Consider the following 22,826-nt stretch of genomic DNA (forward strand, 5'->3'; position numbering starts at 1 on the left):
GTCTCTTACCACCAGGTTATCAAGGAAGGCTATGAGTATATTCACCAAAACTTTGTTGCATATAATGCCATATGTATCTTCTGAATAGCAGTAATGCAACTGTCACTTTGTAACTCAATTAAATTAAATTAAATGTAAGCTAATAAATTAAATTTTCATCAAATTATCCAAATTAATATTATTAGTACACCCTAAATCAGGCTACATGGGATAGAGAGTTGGAGTGCAGAGGGATGAAGGCACTGGCTCTGGGGGTGCAGACTCTGGGGTGGGGTTAGAATGAGACATTCAGGGTGCAGTAGAGGACTCAGGGTTAGGATAGAGAATTGGGCTGTGAATGCTCTGGAATGAGACCAGGACAGAGAAAATTGAGATGCAAGAGAGAAATCAAGCTGGAGCAAAAAGCAGAGAAGTGTGCAATTTGAGCTGCAGAGGAAAGAAAAAAGCCTCTGCCTGTCCTCTCTTACCAAAGCATCTAAGAACCAGATGACAGACATCTCTTCCCTACTGCAACAATTCCAGTTGACCTAGACTGAGAAAGGAACTCTTCTTCTCTGCAGCACTAGCAAACCTGGACTGAGTCATGAACACATCATTCCCATACCACACCCAAGTGTTCCTGGCCTGGGACATGGGCAGGGCTCCTCTCTTCTCCATTTGGGACATGGCGGGATGAGAGAAGTGACAGGGCTTTACGGGAAATCATTATTTGCCTGATTCTTGTGCAAGTCCTAGTCCTTGTTAACCCAAACAAACCGTTTATCCTGCATGCTGATACTAGTGTGGAAGGTCTGGGAGCAGTCCCGTACCAGGAAGTAGAAGGAAATGTAAATCTGTAGGCTTTGCCAGCTGAGGACTGTCTGATAGCAAAACTCGCTATCCCATCCACCAGCTGCTGTTCTTGGTCTTGAAATGGGCCATCACTGAGAAATTTCGAGACTACTTGTGCGGTGCTCAGTTTCAGGTGTGGACAGAGAAAAATCCACTGACTTATGTGTTAACAAGGGCTAAGCTGGGTGCTACAAAGCAGAGATGGGTGACAACTTTTGCTAGCCATCACTTCGCATTCAATACCAATGAGTTGGTATAATAGAGAATCTGATCTGCATCTGAGGAAGTGGGTATTCACCCACGAAAGTTCATGCTCCAAAACGTCTGTTAGTCTATAAGGTGCCACAGGATTCTTTGCTGCTTTTACAGATCCAGACTAACACGGCTACCCCTCTGATACTTGATTTATCAGGACCACCAATTCTTGGCTGGGGGGAGGATGTAAGCAGGGTGAGAATGAACTCTACCCTGCCATCTGTTGGTGATCTGTTGTAAAGGCCTTTTGAGGCTGCTGTCATTTGCATGGTTTCACCCACCCCGGATTGCATGATGGGGGTGCTTGTCCAAAGGATCATTTCAGCTGCTGTGGGATCCTCAGTCTCTTTCTTATTAGGGCAGTGGTAATAAAGTGCAGTTATTCCGGTGATATGAATCAAGGACAGTAGAACGGAACTTAGCGGTTCATGATTTCGGGACTCACCCGAACCTACATAAATCTCGTTAGGCAAGGGACATGGTTTCCAAAACATGGTGAAATAAGAGAGATTGACAAGGAATATTTGTACTTAGAGCTATGGATTTCTTATAAAATCTTGAAATGCACATTTTATGCCCTTTGTGTCTCTTCAGTTTAAAAATAGGGTGTTTTATATTTCTAACCCCTGTTTAGACCTAGCCATAGATAAAAAGTGGTTAATGACTAAATGCAGTTTTCAGGTATTCTTAAAGGACTAGGCTGTGATTTTTTTTCCACACTACAAGTTGAAAACTTCTCCATAGTTGTGGAAAAGGCTCTCCACCACTCAGAAAGCAAGAAAATTTTGCAGATTGAATTCTGAGAGTTAAGCTGTGGGGCACAGCTTTTGTGACACAACCTGAAACCAGATTCTTAGTAACAGGTCAATGGGTGAGTTTATGCAAATTCTGGCCTCTGGGACCAGAGCCAGGGGTGGGCCCCCACAACTTTTGTGGCACATGCACCACCTCTGCAAATCAACTTTTGCTACCTCACTCCGTAACACCACACACACAGCAGCTGTCTTTTACCTCTCAGAACCAAAACACACCCTGAAAGAGATCAAATGGCATAAGCTGAAGGTAAACAACTGCACCACTAACAACAACTCAAAGAGATTCAAAAACACCTCTGTCTTTACGCACCAGGGACAGAAAGAACAAAACCAGCAGGCACAGTAACAGGCTCCCAAGAGCCAAACAAACATCCACTCCAGCCTCCCACAAACCTTGGGCATTGGGAACCCAGACCCCTTAATGATGAGTACTTTTCAGGCCAGGGTGAAGCTCTCAGGCCTCAAATGCCAGCTACAGTTACTCTCTCCTTGATCCAAAATGAACAGAAAAATACACTGCATTACTCCTGCCCCAATAACAAAAAGACTAGGGATCCCACAGCAGCTGAAATGACCCTCTGGACAAGCACTCCCATCATGCAATCCGGGGTGGGTGGAACCATGCAAATGACATCAGCCTCAAAAGACCTTTACAACAGATCACCAACAGATGGCAGGGTAGAGTTCATAGTGACCCTGCTTAAACTAGATTGTGGAAAAGATTAAAAAACACTGAACGTTCAAACTCACCAAATGCGGGTCAATCCATCCTCATCGTCGTATCCGCTCGTTATACTCCACAAATGAACTAAGCCCTCACATGGACAACATACCCTCCTAACTCAGTGTCTGTACGTTAACCTTTTACCCCCAGTCGGGGCTATTGCAGATTATGTATTCCTTATGCCACCCGATCTTAAACCGAACTTCGCACCCCCTGGGTAATCTGTACGTTGTTCCCTGATCACCAGAAACTTCTGCGCCTAAACGCTGTATCGTAGCCTTTTTTTTTCTTTGAACGTCATCTTAATAAAATGTTGACATTTGTTTGAGATCCCGGCTCCTCTTCCTTTGCAAGGCGTGTGCGTTTGCTCCGGGTTTTAGTCTGCTAAGACAGCGAGGGGGGCCGATTGAGCCAGAGACGCTTCCCTGCTGCAGACACGGATCCAAGGCTGAGCCTCGTCCCTCACCAGCTGAAGGCTTAACTGAGAACAGTTTAAGACGTGCTCCCATCTCCGGCGCTCAGCTACCCAGCTCCCAGTGGGGTCTAAACCTCAAAGAGACCCCTTATACCCTGTAGACGGTGTAAAATCCTGTGACCAGGGCAGCTGCCTAGCAGCCTGCGCATCCGCCTGCCAGCACGAGAGCGCGTAAGGCACTGATCTGGATAGTGCCAGCTGGGTGGCAACGCTAGGCAGAGCCAGCAAAGTGGCGCAGTGGAAGTGTGCTGGGCCCATAACCCAGAGGTTGATAGATCAAAACCATCCTCTGCTACGTGTGCGTTTGTTTCTTTTCCCTCTGGGCCTTCCGGCGAGGCGGTGAGCGGCAAGAGGTGGCTGAGACGGTGGCCTGCCAGAGAGCTCCCTGGCTGCCTGGGCTGAAGGCAAGAGGGAGGTCTGGATGTGGCAAGGGTCTCCTGTCCCAGAATGAGGCTGCAGTGCTTCCTGGTCCCCTTTTCCCACCCACCCCGGTGGGCTGCGGGAGAACACGAGGGAGGCTCTCGGGGTGCTGGGCAGCGCTGTGTGGCTGTCAGGGGAAAGAGCCGAGGCTACCGACTCGACCTGCCATTGACTCGCATGGCTCTGCGCGCCGTCAGCCGGGGCGGGCCAGACTGCGCACGTGACTCAGGCTTGGGCAGCATGGCTGCTCTTTCCTGATGCGGGATGAGGCAGGCCAAGAGCTTTGCACAGCCTACAGAGAAGTGGGAGGGAGGTGTCTTTGAGCAGGCGTGTCTCGTCCCCTTCTCCCTTGCCGCTTTGGCGGAGGCAGGAAGGGAGCAAAATGTTCCCGGTTGGAAGGTTTTGTGCTCGGCCTCGAGGATTAAGCCTGAGCCTCCGGCACGGCTGCTCGGAGACGGGTTGCTGAATGGCATCCAGCACGCTCTTTGGACCACCAGCTGAAAGCACTGAGGCCAAGAGGCAGCAAGATGGGACTTTGGAGGCTCCCTGCAGGCCTCGGGGAAGCAAGGAAGTAGCACAGGCTCATCGCCATCCCCGGGTGGGCTCGAACCACCATCCTTTCGGTTAACAGCCGAACACACTAACCCATTGCGCCACAGAGACACGGACAGGCAAGGCTGTATGGAGCACAAAAGTCAGGAATCAGCACAGGGTACGGTCTAGCATATGCATGCAGCTCTTAGACAAGCAACAGCAAGGAACTGGACCAGTATGCAGTGAAAGTTCTGTGGGAAGGAACAGAAAAGAGCACAGGTGCTGCGGTACAGTGCTTGCGTACACTTTCTTTGGCCTGTTTTGCTGGAAGAGTTAGCAGAGCAAAATTCCTAGTCAGAGGTCAGCAGGCAGGTTAATGCAAATTCTGGTCTCATGGACAAGAGCCAGGGGTAAGCCCCCACAACTTTAGTGGCACATGCACCACCTCTACAAATCAACCTTTGCTGCCTCATTCCGTAACACCACACACACAGCAACTGCCTTTTATCTCTCAGAACCAAAACACACCCTGAAAGAGATTAAATAGTATAAGCTGAAGGCAAACAACTACAGCATTAACAGAAATTCAAAAAGACTCAAAAAACATCTCCTTCTTTACACACGAAAACAGCAGAAAGGAAACCTACTAGCGTAGACCAGCTAAAACCAAACAAACATCAATTCCAACCTCCCACAAGCTTTGGTTCTTTGGAACCCAGACCCCTTAATGGGTGAGTACTTTACAGGCGAGGGTGAAGCTCTCAGGCCTCAAATGCCAGGTACAGCTACTCTCTCTTTCATCTAGAATGAACAGGAAAACACACTGCATTACTCCTGCCCCGATAACAAAGAGACCGAGGATCCCACAGCAGCTGAAATGACCATTTGGACAAGCACTCCCATCATGCAATCCGGAGTGGGTGGAACCATGCAAATGACATCAGCCTCAAAAGGCCTTTACAACAGATCACCAACAGATGGCAGGGTAGAGTTCATAGTGGCCCTGCTTAACCTAGATTGTGGCAAAGATTCAAAAACACTGAACGTTCAAACTCACCAAACGCGGGTCAATCCATCCTCATCGTCGTATCCGCTCGTTATACTCCACACCTGAACGTAGCCCGCCCATGGACAACATACCCTCCTAACTCAGTATCTGTACGTTAACCTTTTACCCCCAGTCAGGGCTATTGCAGATTATGTATTCCTTACGCCACCCGATCTTAAACCGAACTTCGCACCCCCTGGGTAATCTGTACGTTCTCCCCGGTCACCAGAAACTTCTGTGCCTAAACGCTGTACCGTACAATTTTTTTCTCTTCGAATGTCATCTTAATACAATGTTGACATTTGTTCGAGATCCCGGCTCCTGTTCCTTTGCAAGGCGTATGCGTTTGCTCTGCGTTTTAGTCTGCTAAGACAGCGAGGGGGGCGGATTGAGCCAGAGGCGCTTGCCTGCTGCAGACACGGATCCAAGGCTGAACCTCGTCCCCCACCAGCTGAAGGCTTAACTGAGAACAGTTAAGAAGTGCTCCTGTCTCCGGCACTCAGCTACCCAGCTCCCAGTGGGGTCCAAACCCCAACTAGATCCCTTTTACCCTGTAGATGCTGTAAAATCCTGTGACCAGGGCAGCTGCCTTGCAGCCTGCACATCTGCCTGCCAGCGCAAGAGTGCGTAAGGCACTAATCCGGATAGTGCCGGCTGGGTGGCAAGGCTGTGAAGACCCGGCAGAGTGGCGCAGCGGAAGCGTGCTGGGCCCATAACCCAGAGATTGATGTACTGAAACCATCCTCTGCTACGTGTGCGCTTGTTTCTTTTCCCTCTGGGCCTTTCAGCGAGGCGGTGACCAGCAGAGTGGCAAGAGGTAGCTGAGGTGGCGGCCTGCCAGGGAGCACCCTGGCACCTCTGGCTGCCTGGGCTGAAGGCAAGAGGGAGGTCTGGGTGTGGCAAGGGCCTCCTGTCCCAGAATGAGGCTGCAGTGCTTCCTGGTCCCCTTTTCCCACCCACCCCGGCGGGCTGCGGGAGAACACCAGGGAGGCTCTCAGGGCGCTGGGCAGTGCTGTGTGGCTGTCAGGGGAAAGAGCCGAGGCTCCCAGCTCGACCTGTCATTGACTCGCGTGGCTCTGCGCGCCGTCAGCCGGGGCGGGCCAGACTGCGCACTTGACTCAGGCTTGGGCAGCATGGCTGCTCTTTCCTGACGAGGCACGAGGCAGACCAAGAGCTTTGCACAGCCTACGTGGAAGCGGGAGGGAGGGGTCTTTGAGCCGGCGTGTCTCCTCCGCTTCTCCCTTGCCACTTGGGCAGAGGCGGGAAGGGAGCAAAATGTTCCCGGCTGAAAGTTTTTGTGCTCGGCCTCGAGGATTAAGCCTGAGCCTCCGGCACGGCTGCTGGGAGACAGGTTGCTGAATGGCATCCAGCACGCTCTTTGGGCCACCAGCTGAAAGCACTGAGGCCAAGAGGCAGCAAAATGGGACTTTTGAGGCTCCCTGCAGGCCTCGGGGAAGTGAAGAAGTAGCACGGGCTTTTCACCATCCCTGGGTGGGTTCAAACCACCATCCTTTCGGTTAAGAGCCAAACGCGCTGACCCATTGCGCCACAGAGACAGGGATGGGCAAGGCTGTATGGAGCACATAAGTCAGGAAAAGCAGCAGAGAATCCTGTGGCACCTTATAGACTAACAGACGTTTTGGAACATGAGCTTTCGTGGGTGAATACCCACTTAATCAGATGCATGTAATGGAAATATCCAGGGGCAGGTATATATATGCTAGCAAGCAGGCTAGAGATAACGAGGTCAGTTCAATCAGGGAGGATGAGGCCCTGTTCTAGCAGCTGAAGTGTGAAAACCAAGAGAGGAGAAACTGGTTCTGTAATTGGCAAGCCATTCACAGTCTTTGTTCAATCCTAAGATGATGGTGTCAAATTTGCAGATGAACTGAACCTCAGCAGTTTCTCTTTGAAGTCTGGTCCTGAAGTATTTTTGCTGCAGGATGGCCACCTTAAGGTCTGCTATAGTGTGGCCAGGGAGGTTGAAGTGCTCTCCTACAGGTTTCTGTATATTGTCATTCTTAATGTCTGATTTGTGTCCATTTATCCTTTTCCGTACAGACTGTCCAGTTTGGCCGATGTACATAGCAGAGGGGCATTGCTGGCATATGATGGTGTATATTACATTGGTGGATGTACAGGTGAATGAACCAGTGATGGTGTGGCTGATCTGGTTAGGTCCTGTGATGGTGTCGCTGGTGTAGATATGTGGGCAGAGTTGGCATCGAGGTTTGTTGCATGGATTGGTTCTTGAATTGCATTTCCTGTTTGGCCAGCGTGGAGCTCTCAGCAGCACAGGTAACAATGCAGTCTCCTGAGACTAGGAAAAGAGCTCCAGCGTGGACCACACAGGAGTTATTGGATCTGATCTCTGTATGGGGAGAAGATTCTGTGCTATCAGAACTGCATTCCAGAAGATGATATGAAAAAACTTTTGAAAAAATTTCTAATGCCATGAGGCAGAGAGGCCATACCAGGGACTCAGTGCAGTGCAGAGTTAAAGTGAAGGAGCTCAGACAAGCCTACCAGAAAACCAAAGCAGCAAATGGCAGATCCGGATCTGGGCCAAAAACATGCCGCTTTTACGCTGAGCTGCATACAATTTCAGGGGGCTGCGCCACGACAAGCCCCTCCTTGTCTGTGGATTCTGAGGTGGGGGTAATAATCTCACCCATGGCTGAGGATTCAGCGGACGGGGAAGATTACGAGGAGGAAGAGGAGGAAGACCTTGCTGAAAGCACACAGCACTCCATTCTCCCCAACAGCCAGGAGCTTTTCGTGACCCAGACAGAATTAAACTCCCAGCCCTCCCAAGCCACTAGCCCAGACAGTGAAGCCATGGAAGCGACCTCTGGTGAGTGTACCTTTGTAAATATAAAACATAGTTTAAAAGCGTTTTTTAATGATTGATTTGCCATGAGGGCTTGCATGCATTAGCTGGCATTAAAGTTACTGGAAAAGTCTGTTAACATGTCTGGGGATGGAGTGGAAATCCTCCAGGGACATCTCTATGAAGCAGTCCTGGAGGTACCCCAAAAGCCTTTTCAGAAGGTTTCTGGGCAGGGCAGCCTTATTCCGTCCACCATGGTACGAAACTTTACCACGCCATGCCTGGAGCACGTAATCGGGTATCATTGCATGACAAAGCCTAGCTGCGTATGGTCCCGGGGATTGCTGGCATTCAAGAAGCATAATTTCTTTTTCTCTGTCTGTAATCCTCAGGAGAGTGATATCGTTCATGGTCACCTGGTAAAAATTAATGTATTTTATTAAGGGGACAGAGATGACCATTCCTACAGTGATGCTTTCCTGCTGCTTAAAAGAAATCCTTCCCTTGCAGTTAGCCATGCGGGGGGAAGGGAAAAAGCTGCCCATTCCTACGGGGAGGTGTCTTTAATGGCGCTGAGCTTTTCAGCATTTGGCCAGCAGGAATTTTCCCTGCTAATAGCCACGCGGTAGTGGGGGGAATGGGGGAGGGGATAGGGTTTCAGTGATCTGCCCATTATAGCAGACTTGCAGAGTGGAGGGGAACACAATTCACAATTTCCTCTACTGCTGCTCCTTCTGAAGGCATAAGAAAAAAAGCAAAAGATGTGCTTTTTAGCAGTTGGCTGGCCAGCAGGAATTTTACCTGCTAATAGCCACGTGGGGGGGGGGGTGCAGGGGGAAGGGAGACGGTGATCTGCCATTAGATGTAGGCCTTACCATGACCGCCTGCAAGCTGAATTGTAATCCCCTGACCTGCGTCTGTGTTGATCTGTTACACCACAGCTGCAGGCACTAAATACTAAAAGAATCCAAAGGTGACCTTGTAGTGAAGTGACATGTGCTACGTATGGTGAATAGTGTAGTTCACTGTGAAAGAGTATAACCATTGTTCTGTGAAATGTATCTCTCATGATCCTTCTATCACTCTTTTCCCCCACTCATGCAGCTGCAAATTTTTCAAGCCTCCCTACTCCAGCCCGAAGGCTAGCTCAGATAAGGAGGAGGAAGAAGAGGACACGGGATGAAATGTTCACAGAAATCATGGCAGTAACCCGCAATGAAAGAGCTCATCTGGGGGAGTGGAAGGACATGGTAGCAAACTACAGGAAAGATGCCAGTGAACGTGAGGACAGGAGGGACGCTCGAGATGAGATGTGGTGGCAGCAAGATCAGTGGTGGCTGGATGCAATGCTGCAGCTGCTGAGCGATCAAACTGACATCCTCCAAAGTCTGGTGGAAGAGCTGCGGGGTCACAGAGTGCCACTCCAGCCCATGTTTAACCTCCCTCAGTACTCACCATGTTCCATATCACGTGTAAGAATGCGTGGGGGAAGGCTTTCTGCACCCGCCCACTCCACCCCCGTGGACAGTCCAACCAAAAGGCTGTCATTACATTGAAATGTCCTTAATGGCCTTCTTCTTCCCTCCTATCCTCCTCCCAAACCACTCCCGGGGTACCTTTTTATTTCTCTTACTCTTCTTATAATTACATGCTTTTCAAAGCAAGTGGGAGGGTGGGTTGGTTACAGGGAATGACTTTATTTCCATAAGCAAGCTGTAATGGAAGGTGGGGGGGGGTAGGTTGCTTGCAGCAGGAGTCAAAACAGGGGGGAGGTTCATGAAGGGGAAAGAAACACAGCAGTCACACCGTACCCTGGCCCATGATGAAACTCGTTTTCAAGCCTTCTCTGATGCGCACCGCTTCCTGGTGTGCTCTTCCAATCGCCCTGGTGTCTGGCTGCGCGTACTCAGCGGCCAGGTGATTTGCCTCAGCCTCCCACCCCGCCATAAAGGTCTCCCCCTTACTCTCACAGAGATTGTGAAGCACACAGCAAGCAGCAATAACAAAGGGGACATTGGTTTGGCTGGGGTCTGAGCGAGTAAGTAAAGTTCTCCAGCACCCTTTTAGATGGCCAAATGCACATTCTACCACCATTCTGCACTTGCTCAGCCTGTAGTTAAACAGCATGCTAATCTCTGCCCAGCTGGGGAAGGAGCAGAGGCAGCCCAGACAAAAGACTCCTTTGAGCGCTGGAAACAGCAGGAGCATCTTATTTGCATACCCACAGTGCATTGCGTGCAGCCAAGTGAGTCCCTGGTCAAGGGGCTTGTTTTGCTCCCTGTGTCCCCCATTCTGATGATCCAACTCGGGCTGTCAATAGGTTCGATTCCATTTCCTCTAAAAGCTGGCAGTTTAGCAGGCTGCGAGAGTAGTCACCATGACTTTTGGTAGCCTAGGCAGTTGCCCCGGCAGCACCGATGGGCATATTCTATATACTCTGCTTTTTCTTCTGTTCTAAAAATCTTTTGCTTTTTACTGAAGATTTCCCTAAAGAGGAACATTTATGAGTCTGTACCCAAAATTTTTATGGCTTTGTTTTAGTGAGGCTGTTCCTTGTGGTGAAAAAAGCAGGAAGGTGCTGCCTGAAATGGTGTCAGTGGCTGAAGCTTTTCTGTAGTATGAAAACAACTCAGAGCTCTGAAAATGACTATTTGGGACTTTCTGGCTTTTTTGAGATCATCTTGCTAGTGAAATAGTTTCCTAGTTAGCAAGGGGCTGTTTTGTGATGTCTATTCCGCTGGTTGTTTGATTTTGTATGTTTTTGGTTATCATGATTGAAGAGCAGCAAAGAAATGCATTGTTGTTTGTGTTAACGTCTGGTTTGTCCGAAGAGTGTGTGGTTTGTAGTCATTTGTAACTTTTCGGTTAGTTGTTGGTAACAACTTATTATTGTCCCCGGAGTTGAAAGGCTGCTCTTGCAGATTTTAGTTTGTCATTGCTGGAAGGTCAGTTAAAGAGCTGCTTTCTTAATCTAGTCCATGAGGGTTCTTACGCTGCCCTCCTTATACCTTCCAGAAGGTGATTGCATGGTTTCCCTCATCTCCCCACAGAAGAGAAATTGTCCATCCCTTTTCTGTGGGAAAACACCAGTGTTTTAATTTAGGAAACGGTAAACGTTTTGCCCAGATGAGGGATTTAAAAAATTTATTAAAGGAAATGTTTGAAATGAAATAGACACAGGTTGAGAGGGAAGGTACTGTACATCTGGGGTCAGGCTTGGGTTATGGGGGGTTACAGATACCGTTTGCAAGGATGAAAAGATACATACATATCGCATAACCCGCACAGACGCAGATTGGGGTGCAAGGTTTTTTTAAAGTTTCAGTGAATAAGTAGGCTCAGGTTCGCCACCCATGGAATGAATAAGGAGTCCAAGTCAGTATTGGTGGAACGGATAGGTACATGGGTGGGGTGCGTCCCTTGGTCCCTCAGGGAAGGAAGTGGATTATTTCCCTGGTCAGCTGTCTCAATTACTCAGGGCTGGTCTACACTACGGGGGGAAATCAATCTTAGATACGCAAATTCAGCTACGTGAACAATGTAGCTGAAGTAGAATATCTAAGATTGGATTACTCACCCATCCTCACTACACGGGATCGATGTCCGCGGCTCCCCCTGTCGATTCCGCAACTCCGTTGGGGTTGGTGGAGTTCTGGAATAGATATAAGCGTGCTCGGGGAACGATATATCGCGTCTAGATGAGACGTGATATATCGATCCCCGAGCAATCGATTTTAACCGCCGATACGGTGGGTAGTCTAGACGTAGCCTCAGTGCAGTATTGGCGGTGTCCGGTGATGTGTTCGGTATAAATGTCTCTGGACCACCTGATGGTGTCGGACACCATGAGCTGTCTCATGAGCCGGACGCAGCGTCAACCAACCCCACATGCTCTAAGAACCGGCTCGTTGCGGGGGGTCCCATGAGCCCAGGGCTGCCACGATCAGGGTGCGTACCTGTACTTCGTAGCCCTGGGCTCTCAGGGTCTCAGCCAGCGAGGCATACTTCGACTCCTTCCGTGCTTGGGCCTCGTGGAATGCAGGGGACTGGTTTTCAAAAGGCACCGTGACGTCTACCAGAAGGACCTCTTCTTTTCTGTGTCCGTCACGACGATGTCGGGTCGCAGTCGGCTGCCTATCCCGGGGATGGCGGAGTCGACGGTGATCTTCCCCAGGGACGGTGGGATGGGTTTCACTAGTCGGTTCTGGATGGTGCTGTGGCGGTGCCACCAGGCTCCGGAGAGCTGCTTGCATCCACACAGGACGTGCGGCAGGGTCTCGTTCACGTAGCCGCACTTCCTGCAGAGCTTGTCCCGGCTGCCGTGGCGGATGGCTCCGTTGAGGGGAATGCTGTTGAGTCGGGCCCTGTGGATGAACCACCAGTCGGCGAACCTGGTGAAGCTGCCCCCAGGGAGGAAGTGGTTACTGGCCTCCCACTTGCTGGACACCTCGCACACCTTGCCCTGGTCCGGCGTCCGGTTGAGGTTCTCGGCGTAGTGGTGGCAGATGGCGTCTTTCAGGGACCTTTCTAGCATGGCTCTGGTGGTCGGGGTGACGATGGTGTGGTCCTGGGTCTTTACGCGTGGCACCGGTATTCCCAGCTCCCGGCATTCCTCGCATCACTTCCAGCAGCAGCCGATCCTCTTACCCAGGCGTCTTGAGGCGTTGAGGGTGCAGGACCAGAGAGAGGATTGGTTTCCCCGTTCTCTCCCAAACTCAGCCTCCAGGGAGCCGCTGAGGTAAGTGGCAACGTCCTGCTCGGAGGGGGCCCTGGTGATGTGTTTCAAGACCACACCCCATACGGACTCCTGTGCGATGCTGCTCACTGTTGGGTCCAGGCACGTCAGGAGGCGGAAGGTGTGGGTCATCACCGCCATGTCACACAGGTCACCCATCTGAGGTACGTTGGCACTGCCCTGTCTGTGGGAAATGTAAACGATGTCCATTCACGCCCTCTGGGGAAGGTGGAGCCATTTCTTCACCAGCTGTCTGATGGTGCTGTCGGCCTTGCTCAGGGGCACTTTGGCCTCAGCCGATCCCCTGAGGACAAAGGAGATGCGGGGGATCAAGAGGGCATTGAGGGCGTTGATCTTTTGCAAGGGGGCGAGCAGGGAGGAGTCGATTTGGGCCGTGTCTCGCAGAATCTCTGCAATGGTGTCTTCAGGGGTCTGCTGGACGCGGACTCCTGTGGGTATGCCGAGGTGCTGGTATATCTCTCCCTCTTGAAGGGAGGTCATGGATTCGCCCTGGATAAGGAACCGCGAAGGCCGGACCAGCGCTCTGGTGTCACCGTCAACGTGGAGGGAGGTGCACTTTTGGGGGCTGAAACGCATGCCCGTCCACTCGGCTGCTTGGCTGGTGATGTTGAGCATTTCATAGGAGCAGAAGAGGAGGAAGGTTGTGGCCCTTTAAGTCAGATCCCTAGCGTTTAAGGCCAGAAGGAACCAGCCCATCACCTCAGATGGACTGAGGGGCACCAATGCCCCAAATAGCGAGGAATTGCTTTGATGCAATTGACTGTAGATTTGAGATAGTTCTGTAGGAAGGAGCAGAAAAGAGCCTTGGGGCTGCGGAACAGCGCTTGCATAGGCTTTCTTTGCCCTGGTTTGCTGTGAGAGTTAACAGTGAGAGATTGCTAGTCACAGGTCAGTGGGTGGGTTTATGGAAATTAGGAGTGTAGAGGGGAAAGCAGGGAGAGGAAGGCATCTGCAAGGCTTGTTGGTCTTTGAACAGAATTGTGTGTGAAGGGTTCTTCCTTTGAATTCTTCCATTGGAGACATTTCGGGGAAGTGAGTCTCACGTAGAGTTCCCTTGTTTGTCGTGTGTCTGAGAGCTCGTCCTGGTGAGGTAGAAATGGGTGGGTGCAGGGGGGGTATGCGTGCCTGGCAGAGTGGTAGTATTGCTTCTCTGTTTTTTGGAGTTCAGATCAAAGTGTAGTGTCTTGATTTAATCCTGTTTGTTACACTTATATACACTGTATCTGCTACTTTTAGTAAAGTGCAATGATGATCATGGATGCACTCCGCTACTCCTAAAACGCAGCTGAAGGCACCGCCTTCCTTCCTTTCCTGTACACTGTATGGCTCGACACAAGCTCCCGGTGATCAGCCTTCAGAGGGTACCAAGTGCTCCTCTGGTTGTCTCACGGACACGACAGGTACTTAAATTTAAGGAGCAGGAGGAGACCAAAAAGGATCTTCCTGGAGATGCTGCTACAAGAAGCTCCTACACCACGAGACCAGCCTGCAAAAACACCACCAGGGAGAAGGGCTTGCGCCCGGCTCCCTAGACAACGGAAGACCGCCCTGCAGTGCTCCAGCTGCCGCAGGAACCCCCAGCTACTGGCTCGCAGCTGCAACCACCGGGAGTCTCTCCCACCGGGCTCTCGGCACCCGAGGAACTTCCCCGTGATGGCCAGCGGTTACAGAGAGCCTTCACCACTCTGCTCCTCCTGCGAGAGGAATCGCCTCCCGACCACCCCCCACGGCCTTGCCGCTGGGGAGACCTGCAGCCGCCCAGCTGCTGATGTACCCTGAAACTTGTCCCTCAGCCTCCCAGCTGCCGGAAGGAAGCCCCGCTGCCCAGCTGCTGCTCTCGGCGAAGGGTGAGTGCCCCACTGAGCCCCAATCCCTGCCCCCACAGGAGGACCTCCCTGCGGCCCCGCTTCTACCACCCATACCTCCGGGGGATCCCTGTCCCACGCCGCTGCCACGTGCGCTCCCTGGAGAGCCCGGCCGCGTGCTCTGGTCGCTGCTGACCGAGCAGCCCGGGGATCCCTGCTCCACGCCCTGGCCGCCGCTACAGCTTGTCGGGCCTGGGGAGCCCCGCGTCGCGCTGGGACCGATGCGGTCCGAGCCGCCGGGTGATCCCTGCCCCGCGGCCCAGCTGTTGGCGTGGCCTGGGGGGCCCCACCACGTGCTCTGGCCGTTGCTGCCGGCGCCGCCGGGAGACCCCTTCCCTGCGCCCCGGTTGCCGCTGCCTGGGCAACCCGGCCAGCCCCTTGTGCTCCAGCCGCCGCTGCTCGGGCCGGCGGGGGATCCTTGTCCCGCGCCTCGGCCGCCGCTGCCCGGGCGGCCCCGCAGCGTGTCTCCGCCGCCGCTGCTCGGGCCGCTGGGGGACTCCTCTCCCGCGTCTGAGCTGGCGCGTCCCCGGGGGCCCCGCGGCATGTCTCCGCCGCCGCTGCTCGGGCTGTCGGGGGACTCCTGCCCCGCGCCCGAGCTGCCGCTGTCGGAGCGGCCGGGGGAGCTCCACTGGGCCCCCCGGCTGCTCGGGCCACCGGAAGAAGCGGGCCCCGTGCCCCAACCCCCGCGGCTCGCGGCGTCTGGGGAGTTCCTTACTGTATTGCAGGAGACAAGACCCGACACCTGCCTGCAGCTCCAGGCACCGGGAGACTGCCCCACTACCTGCCGGCCATCCCAGAGGCAGAGAAATGCCCCTGCCAGACCCTGGCCACAGAGGGACCCCCTCGCTGGTCCCCAGTGACTGCGGCTGCCTAGAGCCAGCCCTACCGGACAGGAGCTGCCCCAAGCACCGAGCCCCCCTACACCTCAGCCACAGGGGGGCTCCCCCACCACCCACCAGCAACCGCAGCCACCGAGAGACCTTGCAGACAAGCCGCTCCAGTCCGCGAGAGCCCTGGCCGCTGATCACCAGACGCTCCAGCTGCCAAGAGATGTCTCTCCTGTCCTCCTGTGGTCGCAGAACACATCCCTTGCGCTCCAGCAGCTCCAGCCACTACAAGATGGCTCTCCCATCCTCATGCAGTCACCGGACACACCTCCTGTGCTCCAGCTGTTGCAAGATGGCTCTCCCGTCCTCATGTGGTCATCGGACACACCTCCTGTGCTCCAGCCGCCCCGAGATGACTCTCCCGCTCTCCTGCAGTCACCGGACACACCTCCTGTGCGCCCACAGCTCCAGCCACTCCAAGATGGTTCACCCGTTCTCTCATAGCCACCAGACACGCCCCCTGCGCCCCAGCAGCTCCAGCCGATTCGAGATTGCCCTGCGATTCTCCTGCAGCCACTGGACACACTTCCTGCACTCCAACAGCCCCTGCTGCCTAGGGGCAACCCCCTTGACCTCCAACAGGACACCCCACGAGATGACTGCTCAGCCTTAGACACCGTCTATCTCAAGTACCCCCTTGCCATGGATGCACTCATCTGCCCCATCTGCTGGCCACCCCGACGCTTTCCTCTCCTCAGAGGGCTCACCAGGCACCTGAGAAGGTGCCACAACAAGACCACTGCCTTCAGCTGTGCCCTCTGCAGCCTGCCCTTCGAGTCCCAGAAGAGATGCAAGGCGCACCAGACCAGCTGCAAGAATAACATAGAATCATAGACTATTAGGGTTGGAAGGGACCTCAGGAGGTCATCTAGTCCAACCCCCCTGCTCCAAGCAGGACCAATCCCCAGATTTTTACCCCAGTTCCCTTAATGGCCCCCTCAGGGATTGAACTCACAACCCTGGGTTTAGTAGGCCAATGCTCAAACCCCTGAGCTATCCCTCCCCCCACACAACAAGAAAGTCCACACAACAGCAGCCCCGGCCCCCTGCCATCCCGTGCCCTGGCCCGCTGCTCCTGCGCCGCGAGGGAACAGTACAACCCCACCAGCCACCGTCCAGAAACTTACCCTAGTCCCTGAGCCAGTGGACCAGGGCCCCGCCGTCAGGACGATGCCTGCTGCAGAAGGAGACGTCAGCCAAGCCCCTGCCAGCAGGGGTCCTGTCACATCCTTGCAGGTTGCTTGGAAGCTTTCCGAGCTGAGGCGTCTCAGTGCTTCCTTGAGGCCCATCCAGTGGGACCCCTCCTCAAGACGGGTCAGTGCTCCACCACACGTGGCCGCCCAAAAACCTGCCCCTGGAGGCACCACCGCGGACCCTCGGACCACCCAACGAACACTAGCCACAAGGGGAGCCGACGCAACTCCCCCACCCGCACTACGAGCCATGCCCACTGGGAGAACGGGAACCACCCCCCAGACTGCTCTGCACACTACTACTGTTGCAGGGCCCACTGCCACAACTAGACCGCACCACCAGTCCCCCATCATCAGATGGACCGACACGGACCCAAAAGACGCCAGGCTGGTCCCCGCCACCAGAAGGTCACGTGCTCCCACAGATACCCACCAGATGACAACCGCGCAGGAAAGACCAGGTGTCACCTCCACACCCACCAACCCGAACCAAGTCCCACCAGCAACCAACAACGGTGCTACCCCACCGGTGACTCTGCCTCAGAAACCAACCGAAAGGCCCCCTGAGCCGCAAGTGAGGCAACCCGTCGATCACACGGCAAACCCACTGCCCACACCGGTTGAAGAACCCGAGCAACAGCGGCCAAAGGATAGGCCAGCCACACCTTGGCAGGCCGCCTGGATTGAGGAGCTCCAAGCGGCAGCTTCCTTCGAGGACTTTGACTTGCTCATCGACAGGCTCACCCACGAGCAAACTACAGAGGCTGCCTCAATGAGGGCACCAAACCAAGCGACCCCCCAGCCTGCCTTCAGACGGCCCATCCCGAATCATGGCACCACCTCCAGAGGAGCTAGAAGAAGGAACACCAACCGTCGCTACGACCCGGCAGCAGCCTCCAAGATCCAGAAGCTGTACAGAACGAACCGCCTCAAGGCTGTAAGAGCGGTCCTCGACGGCCCCCCGTCCTAATGCACGATCCCGCCCGAGTACCTCTACAGCTACTTCCCTGGAGTATTTGGTGACAAACCCAGAAATGACGCAGAGCACCCGGAGTGCCTCCACCCCCTGCCACACATCACCAATACAGGCGACCTAGAGACTGACTTCACGCCTAAACAGGTGGCAGCCAGGCTTTCCAGAACAAAGAACACGGCACCCAGAAAGGAAGGCATCCCCTACAGCCTGCTCAAGAAGCGAGACCCTGGCTGCTTTGTGCTCTCTGGCATCTTTAACCTGTGCCGGCGCTTTGGCAGGTCTCCCACCTCCTGGAAGAGGGCCATGACTGTCCTGATTCACAAAAAGGGCGAACGAGACGACCCCAGCAACTGGAGACCCATCTCCCTCCGTTCCACGATGTACAAACTGTATGCCAGCTGCCTGGCAGCCAGGATCACGGAGTGGGCAACGGCCGGGGCAGCCATCAGCCCAGCACAGAAGGGCTTCATGCTGTCAGAAGTGTGCTACAAGCACAACTTCCTGCTCCAGACAGTTCTCCAGATGACCAAGAGGGCGCGGAAGCAGTGCGCGATAGCATGGCTCGACCTGTCCAACGCCTTCGGGTCCATCCCCCACCACTACATCTTCAGCACGCTACGGGAGTTTGGGATGCTGGAGACCTTCCTTGGCCTGATCCGGGAACTGTACGAGGATTGCAGCACCACCATCCGCTCGGTAGAAGGAGAAACCGCCTAGATCCCGATCCACAGCGGCGTGAAGCAAGGCTGCCCCCTCAGCCCAATCATCTTCAACCTTGCCATGGAGCCGCTCTTGCGGGTGATCTTGGACTGCGCTGACAGCCTCGACCTGCATGGCGAGAGGGTGAGCATCTTGGCCTATGTGGATGACCTGGTCCTAATCGCGGATGACCCCGAGAGGCTCCAGAGCATGCTCAACACTATCGGGGGAGTCGCGGACTGGACGGGACTCCGCTTTAACGCCAAGAAGTGCGCGTCCCTCCATGTCGACGGGAGCAAGAGAGACTCGGTGCAGACGACGGAGTTCCAGATCCAGGGCGAGTCTGTCGTTCCCCTGGCAGAAGGACAGGCGTACCAACACCTCGGCACGCCGACTGGTGTCCGCGTCCAGTAGACCCCTGAGGACACCATCCGGGAGATCCTACAGGACGCTGCCAAGATCGATGCATCCCTGCTGGTGCTGTGGCAGAAGATCAACGCCCTCAACACTTTCCTGATCCCCCGCATCACCTTCATCTTAAGAGGTTCTGCCGTGGCAAAGGTGCCCCTCAACAAGGCAGACAACACCATCTGGCAGCTGGTTAAGCAGTGGCTGTCCCTGCCCCAGAGAGCCAGCAACGAGCTCATATACATTGCCCACAGGCACGGTGGTGCCAACGTCCACCGCATGGGTGACCTCTGCGACATTGCGGTCGTCACGCACGCCTTCCGCCTCCTGATGTGCCCGGACGCCATGGTAAAGAACGTCGCAGCGGCCGCCCTACGCACTGTCATCGAGAAGCGAATTGGCAGGCCTCCCTCTGACCCGGATGTAGCCACTTTCCTGAGCAGCTCCCTGGACGGTGAATTCGCCCGGGACGGGGGCGACATTACTTCGCTGTGGTCCCGCGCCCGCAACGCCATGCGCCGGCTGGGAAAATGACTGGGCTGCCGCTGGATATGGAGCGAGGAACGACAGGAGCTGGGAGTCTTGGTGCCACGGATCGAGACAGAGGGCAACACCATCGTCAGCCCCGGAGCCAGAGGCGTGCTGGAGAAGTCACTGAAGGCCGCTGTCCACGCGCTCTACGTGGACACCCTGAGGAAAAAACCCGACCAGGGCAAGGCCTTTGAGGTGACCAGCAAGTGGGACTCCAGCAACCACTTTCTCCCCGCGGGCAGTTTCACCCGTTTCGCCGACTGGCGGTTCATACACCGCGCCCGCCTGAACTGCGTCCCGCTCAATGGAGCCATCCACCACAGGAACCGAGACAAGCGCTGCAGGAAGTGTGGGTACACCCTGGAGACCTTGCCCCACGTCCTGTGCAGCTGCAAGCCCCACGCCAGAGCCTGGCAGCTGCGCCACAACGCCGTCCAGGACCAGCTGGTGAAGGCCATTGCCCCACACCTGGGTGAGGTCGCAGTCAACCACACCATCCCCGACACCGACAGCCTGCTGCGCCCAGACATCATCATCACGGACGAGGAGCGGAAAAAGATCATCCTCTTCGATGTGATGATCCCGTCTGAGAACAGGACCCCAGCCTTCCGTGAAGCCCGAGCCCGTAAACTCGAAAAATATGCCCTCTTGGTGGACACCCTGCGGGCAAAGGGCTACGAGGTTTACACCGATGCCCTGATTGTTGGGGCCCTGGGTGCTTGGGATCCCTGTAATGAACGTGTACTTAGGGCCTGTGGGGTGGGCCGTCGCTATGCATGGCTCATGAGACGTTTGATGGTCTCTGACACTATCCGGTGGTCTAGGGACATTTACATAGAGCACATCACCGGCCACCGCCAATACCAAGAGTGAGCCGGCGTGGCTCTGTGCACCCACGGGGGGAGGAGGCCTATAAACCCCCCCTACTGAACTATATCCCCTAAGCCCTAAAGCCACAGAACTAGATTCCACCATGCGAGGGTCATCCTGTCCCCATTACCCGGCCCGCTTACTTATACCCATGACTGCGTGTAACTCACTGTATGAGCGATGTACCCTCACTGCTTCCTTACTGCTTCTTGATCCCACCCACCATACACCTCACATTGGGGGACCTTGCAGACTGTATATGTTATGTGCTAACCAATTCCCACATACCAGCGTCCCCCTATACTCTGTATGTTGCCCCCAATGACCAACAACTGACGCTTTGAACTCTTTGTATCATTTTTTATTTAAACATTCTCTAATAAACTTTTAAATCTGTTCTGTTCTTATCAGTTTAATCTCTGATATGTCCTTGATGTGAGGACTGTATGTTAACTTGATTTTTGAAATGAGGGGTTCAGAACAGAAGCTTGCTTTGTCTGCCCTATGCATCGACCTGGTATTGCAGTGTTTCCAGGAACGGTGTATCTCCCTTAGGGGAGAACCTTCTGGTTAGAAAAGCAGAAAAGAGTTGAAACTGTGACAATCTTTCTTTAAAGCAGATTTTTTTAGAAGTAGTAGAGAAACCTGGTGTGTCTAGTGTTCTTGTTTCTTTAGGGTAAACATGTTGCAGTTAGAGTTTATTGGAAGTGTTTTGTGAGTCTATAGATGTGAAACGTTCTTCTTTATCTTGCTAGAGAATTATTTAAGAAGTTGGACTCCTTCTTTCTGCTGTGAGTCTTTTCAACAGTATGATGGACAAATGCTTTCCAGACTCTGGGTCTGTTGGGGAGATGGTTGGTTTTTTTTGTTTTTTGTTTGTTTGTATGTTTTGGGGTGGGAGGGGGTGGTTGGTAATATTTGAGGTTACGTGTATATCAACAACTGCATGAGTTACACAGACTTCTCCCCACCCAGCCTACGTTCTATGTATCTTGGTTCGTAAGATCAAGACAAGGCACTAGGTGTCGTGCTGCACCAGGCACACCGGGGCCCCAATCCTGATTCCCCCCACCCCCCAACCTACTGTAATCTAAATGCTAAATAATAACCCTTAACTTCTCATTGTTGCCACCCTCACTATTGGAAAATCCCCAAAATCACGACCGTGGCTTACAAATCATGAGGATTCTTTTTTTTAAAAATGTAATGTGGGTTCTCTTTCTTTCCCTTCTGATTTTCTGAACCAGGCAAGCTAGAAACTTATCTTTCTAGTGCTGCCAGAGCCCCCGAGAGCAGGAGCCCCCGTCGCCTGGGGCTGGCAGGCAGTGGGGCTCCTCACGGTTGTGTGTTCCACACTTTGATCTCACCCACCAAGTATCAAGTGTGAACTCCTCCAGGCATAGAACAGCCTGAACATGGAGTCACAGACAGCCCCCTTGGACACTCTGACTCTATCTTGCCACCCAGGTGTAGCAGAAGCTGCTGTAACACACAAGCTCCGTATGTCCTTTAGGGCTAACTCCAGCCAAACAGCTGGGATCCCTTGCTTATGCTTAGAAGGTGGGCCATTTCCCTGAAGTCCAAGCAGCATTGGGGGGCACAATAGTTTCTTCCTGACAGGGAGTTTTATTCCATTCCCCCAGAGCTCAAGCTGATGGGGGCAAGTGTTTGTGCAGGTCTCTGCCTCCTCGTGGGTGTGTGAGGGGGAGCAATCAACCAAGTCTTTTGTCCAGGGATGATCCTCAGTGGTTTGTCTGATGTCTCAGTCAGGGCCTTCTCTTGTTGGAAAGGAGATGACACCTCTTCTGGTAAACTAGCATTTCACACTTGGTAATGCTTCTCTCCTGACTGGTGGCGGGGTGGCGGCAAGGGGGTTTACAGCTTTAGTGCCAATGCTTATCTATCACCTTACAACATGGGCTACGGCTATTATAGGTGAGAATAATGCATGCAGCAACTCATGAGCTTCGACCAACCCCCCATGCTCATAGCATCCACTTACCTAAGCCTCCAGGGAGCCGCTGAGGTAAGTGGTAAGCCTTATAAGCCACAGTAAAGTTTCAGAGTTGAGCTTTGCTTTTTCTCTGTTCGCCCCATCACCAGGAGGAATGACAAAGGTGCCAAGAACTACGGGGCCTGCGGAAAAGAGCAGTTACAGAGGTATGGGAGAAAAACTGCTTTCGTTAAAGTCAACGACACAGCTTTGCAGTGGACCAAGCATAGCCAACCCACTTTTGATATGGTCTTCCTCAGTATTCTCGTCGGTAAGTTCAAGAAGTATGGGCTGGATGAATGGACTATAAGGTGGATAGAAAGCTACCTAGGTTGTCGGGTTCAACGGGTAGTGATCAATGACTCCATGTCTAGTTGGCAGCCGGTATCAAGCGGAGTGGCCCAAGGGTCGGTCCTGGGGCCGGTTGTGTTCAATATCTTCATTAATGATCTGGAGGATGGCATGGACTGCACTCTCAGCAAGTTTGCAGATGACACTAACCTGGGAGGAGCGGTCAATATGCTGGAGGGTAGGAATAAGATACAGAGGGACCTAGACAAATTAGAGGATTGGGCCAAAAGAAACCTGATGAGGTTCAACAAGTACAAGTGCCCAGTCCTGCACTTAGGACGTAAGAATCCAATGCGCTGCTCCAGACTAGGGACCTAGTGGCTAGGCAGGAGTTCTGCAGAAAAGGACCTAGGGGTTACAGTGGA

The 22,826-nt window shown here is 53.5% G+C and overlaps 1 protein-coding gene and 4 non-coding genes across 5 annotated transcripts in view; 3 read left to right on the plus strand and 2 right to left on the minus strand.

Moving 5' to 3' along the window:
• Window positions 1-22,826, plus strand: part of LOC127042153 (uncharacterized) — a 62,808-nt gene that overhangs the window by 12,530 nt on the left and 27,452 nt on the right. The gene's annotated exons all lie outside the window — the stretch shown is intronic.
• TRNAN-GUU (transfer RNA asparagine (anticodon GUU)) lies at window positions 4,110-4,183 on the minus strand. Its single transcript has one exon. It is a non-coding gene; the product is annotated as a tRNA-Asn (tRNA).
• TRNAK-CUU (transfer RNA lysine (anticodon CUU)) lies at window positions 6,585-6,658 on the minus strand. The gene has a single exon. It is a non-coding gene; the product is annotated as a tRNA-Lys (tRNA).
• Window positions 10,365-10,480, plus strand: LOC127042157 (U5 spliceosomal RNA). The gene has a single exon (XR_007771869.1). It is a non-coding gene; the product is annotated as a U5 spliceosomal RNA (small nuclear RNA).
• Window positions 20,471-20,668, plus strand: LOC127042154 (U2 spliceosomal RNA). The gene has a single exon (XR_007771867.1). It is a non-coding gene; the product is annotated as a U2 spliceosomal RNA (small nuclear RNA).

The sequence above is a fragment of the Gopherus flavomarginatus genome, unplaced genomic scaffold (genome assembly GCF_025201925.1).
Source record: "Gopherus flavomarginatus isolate rGopFla2 unplaced genomic scaffold, rGopFla2.mat.asm mat_scaffold_330_arrow_ctg1, whole genome shotgun sequence".
Taxonomy (NCBI): domain Eukaryota; kingdom Metazoa; phylum Chordata; order Testudines; family Testudinidae; genus Gopherus; species Gopherus flavomarginatus.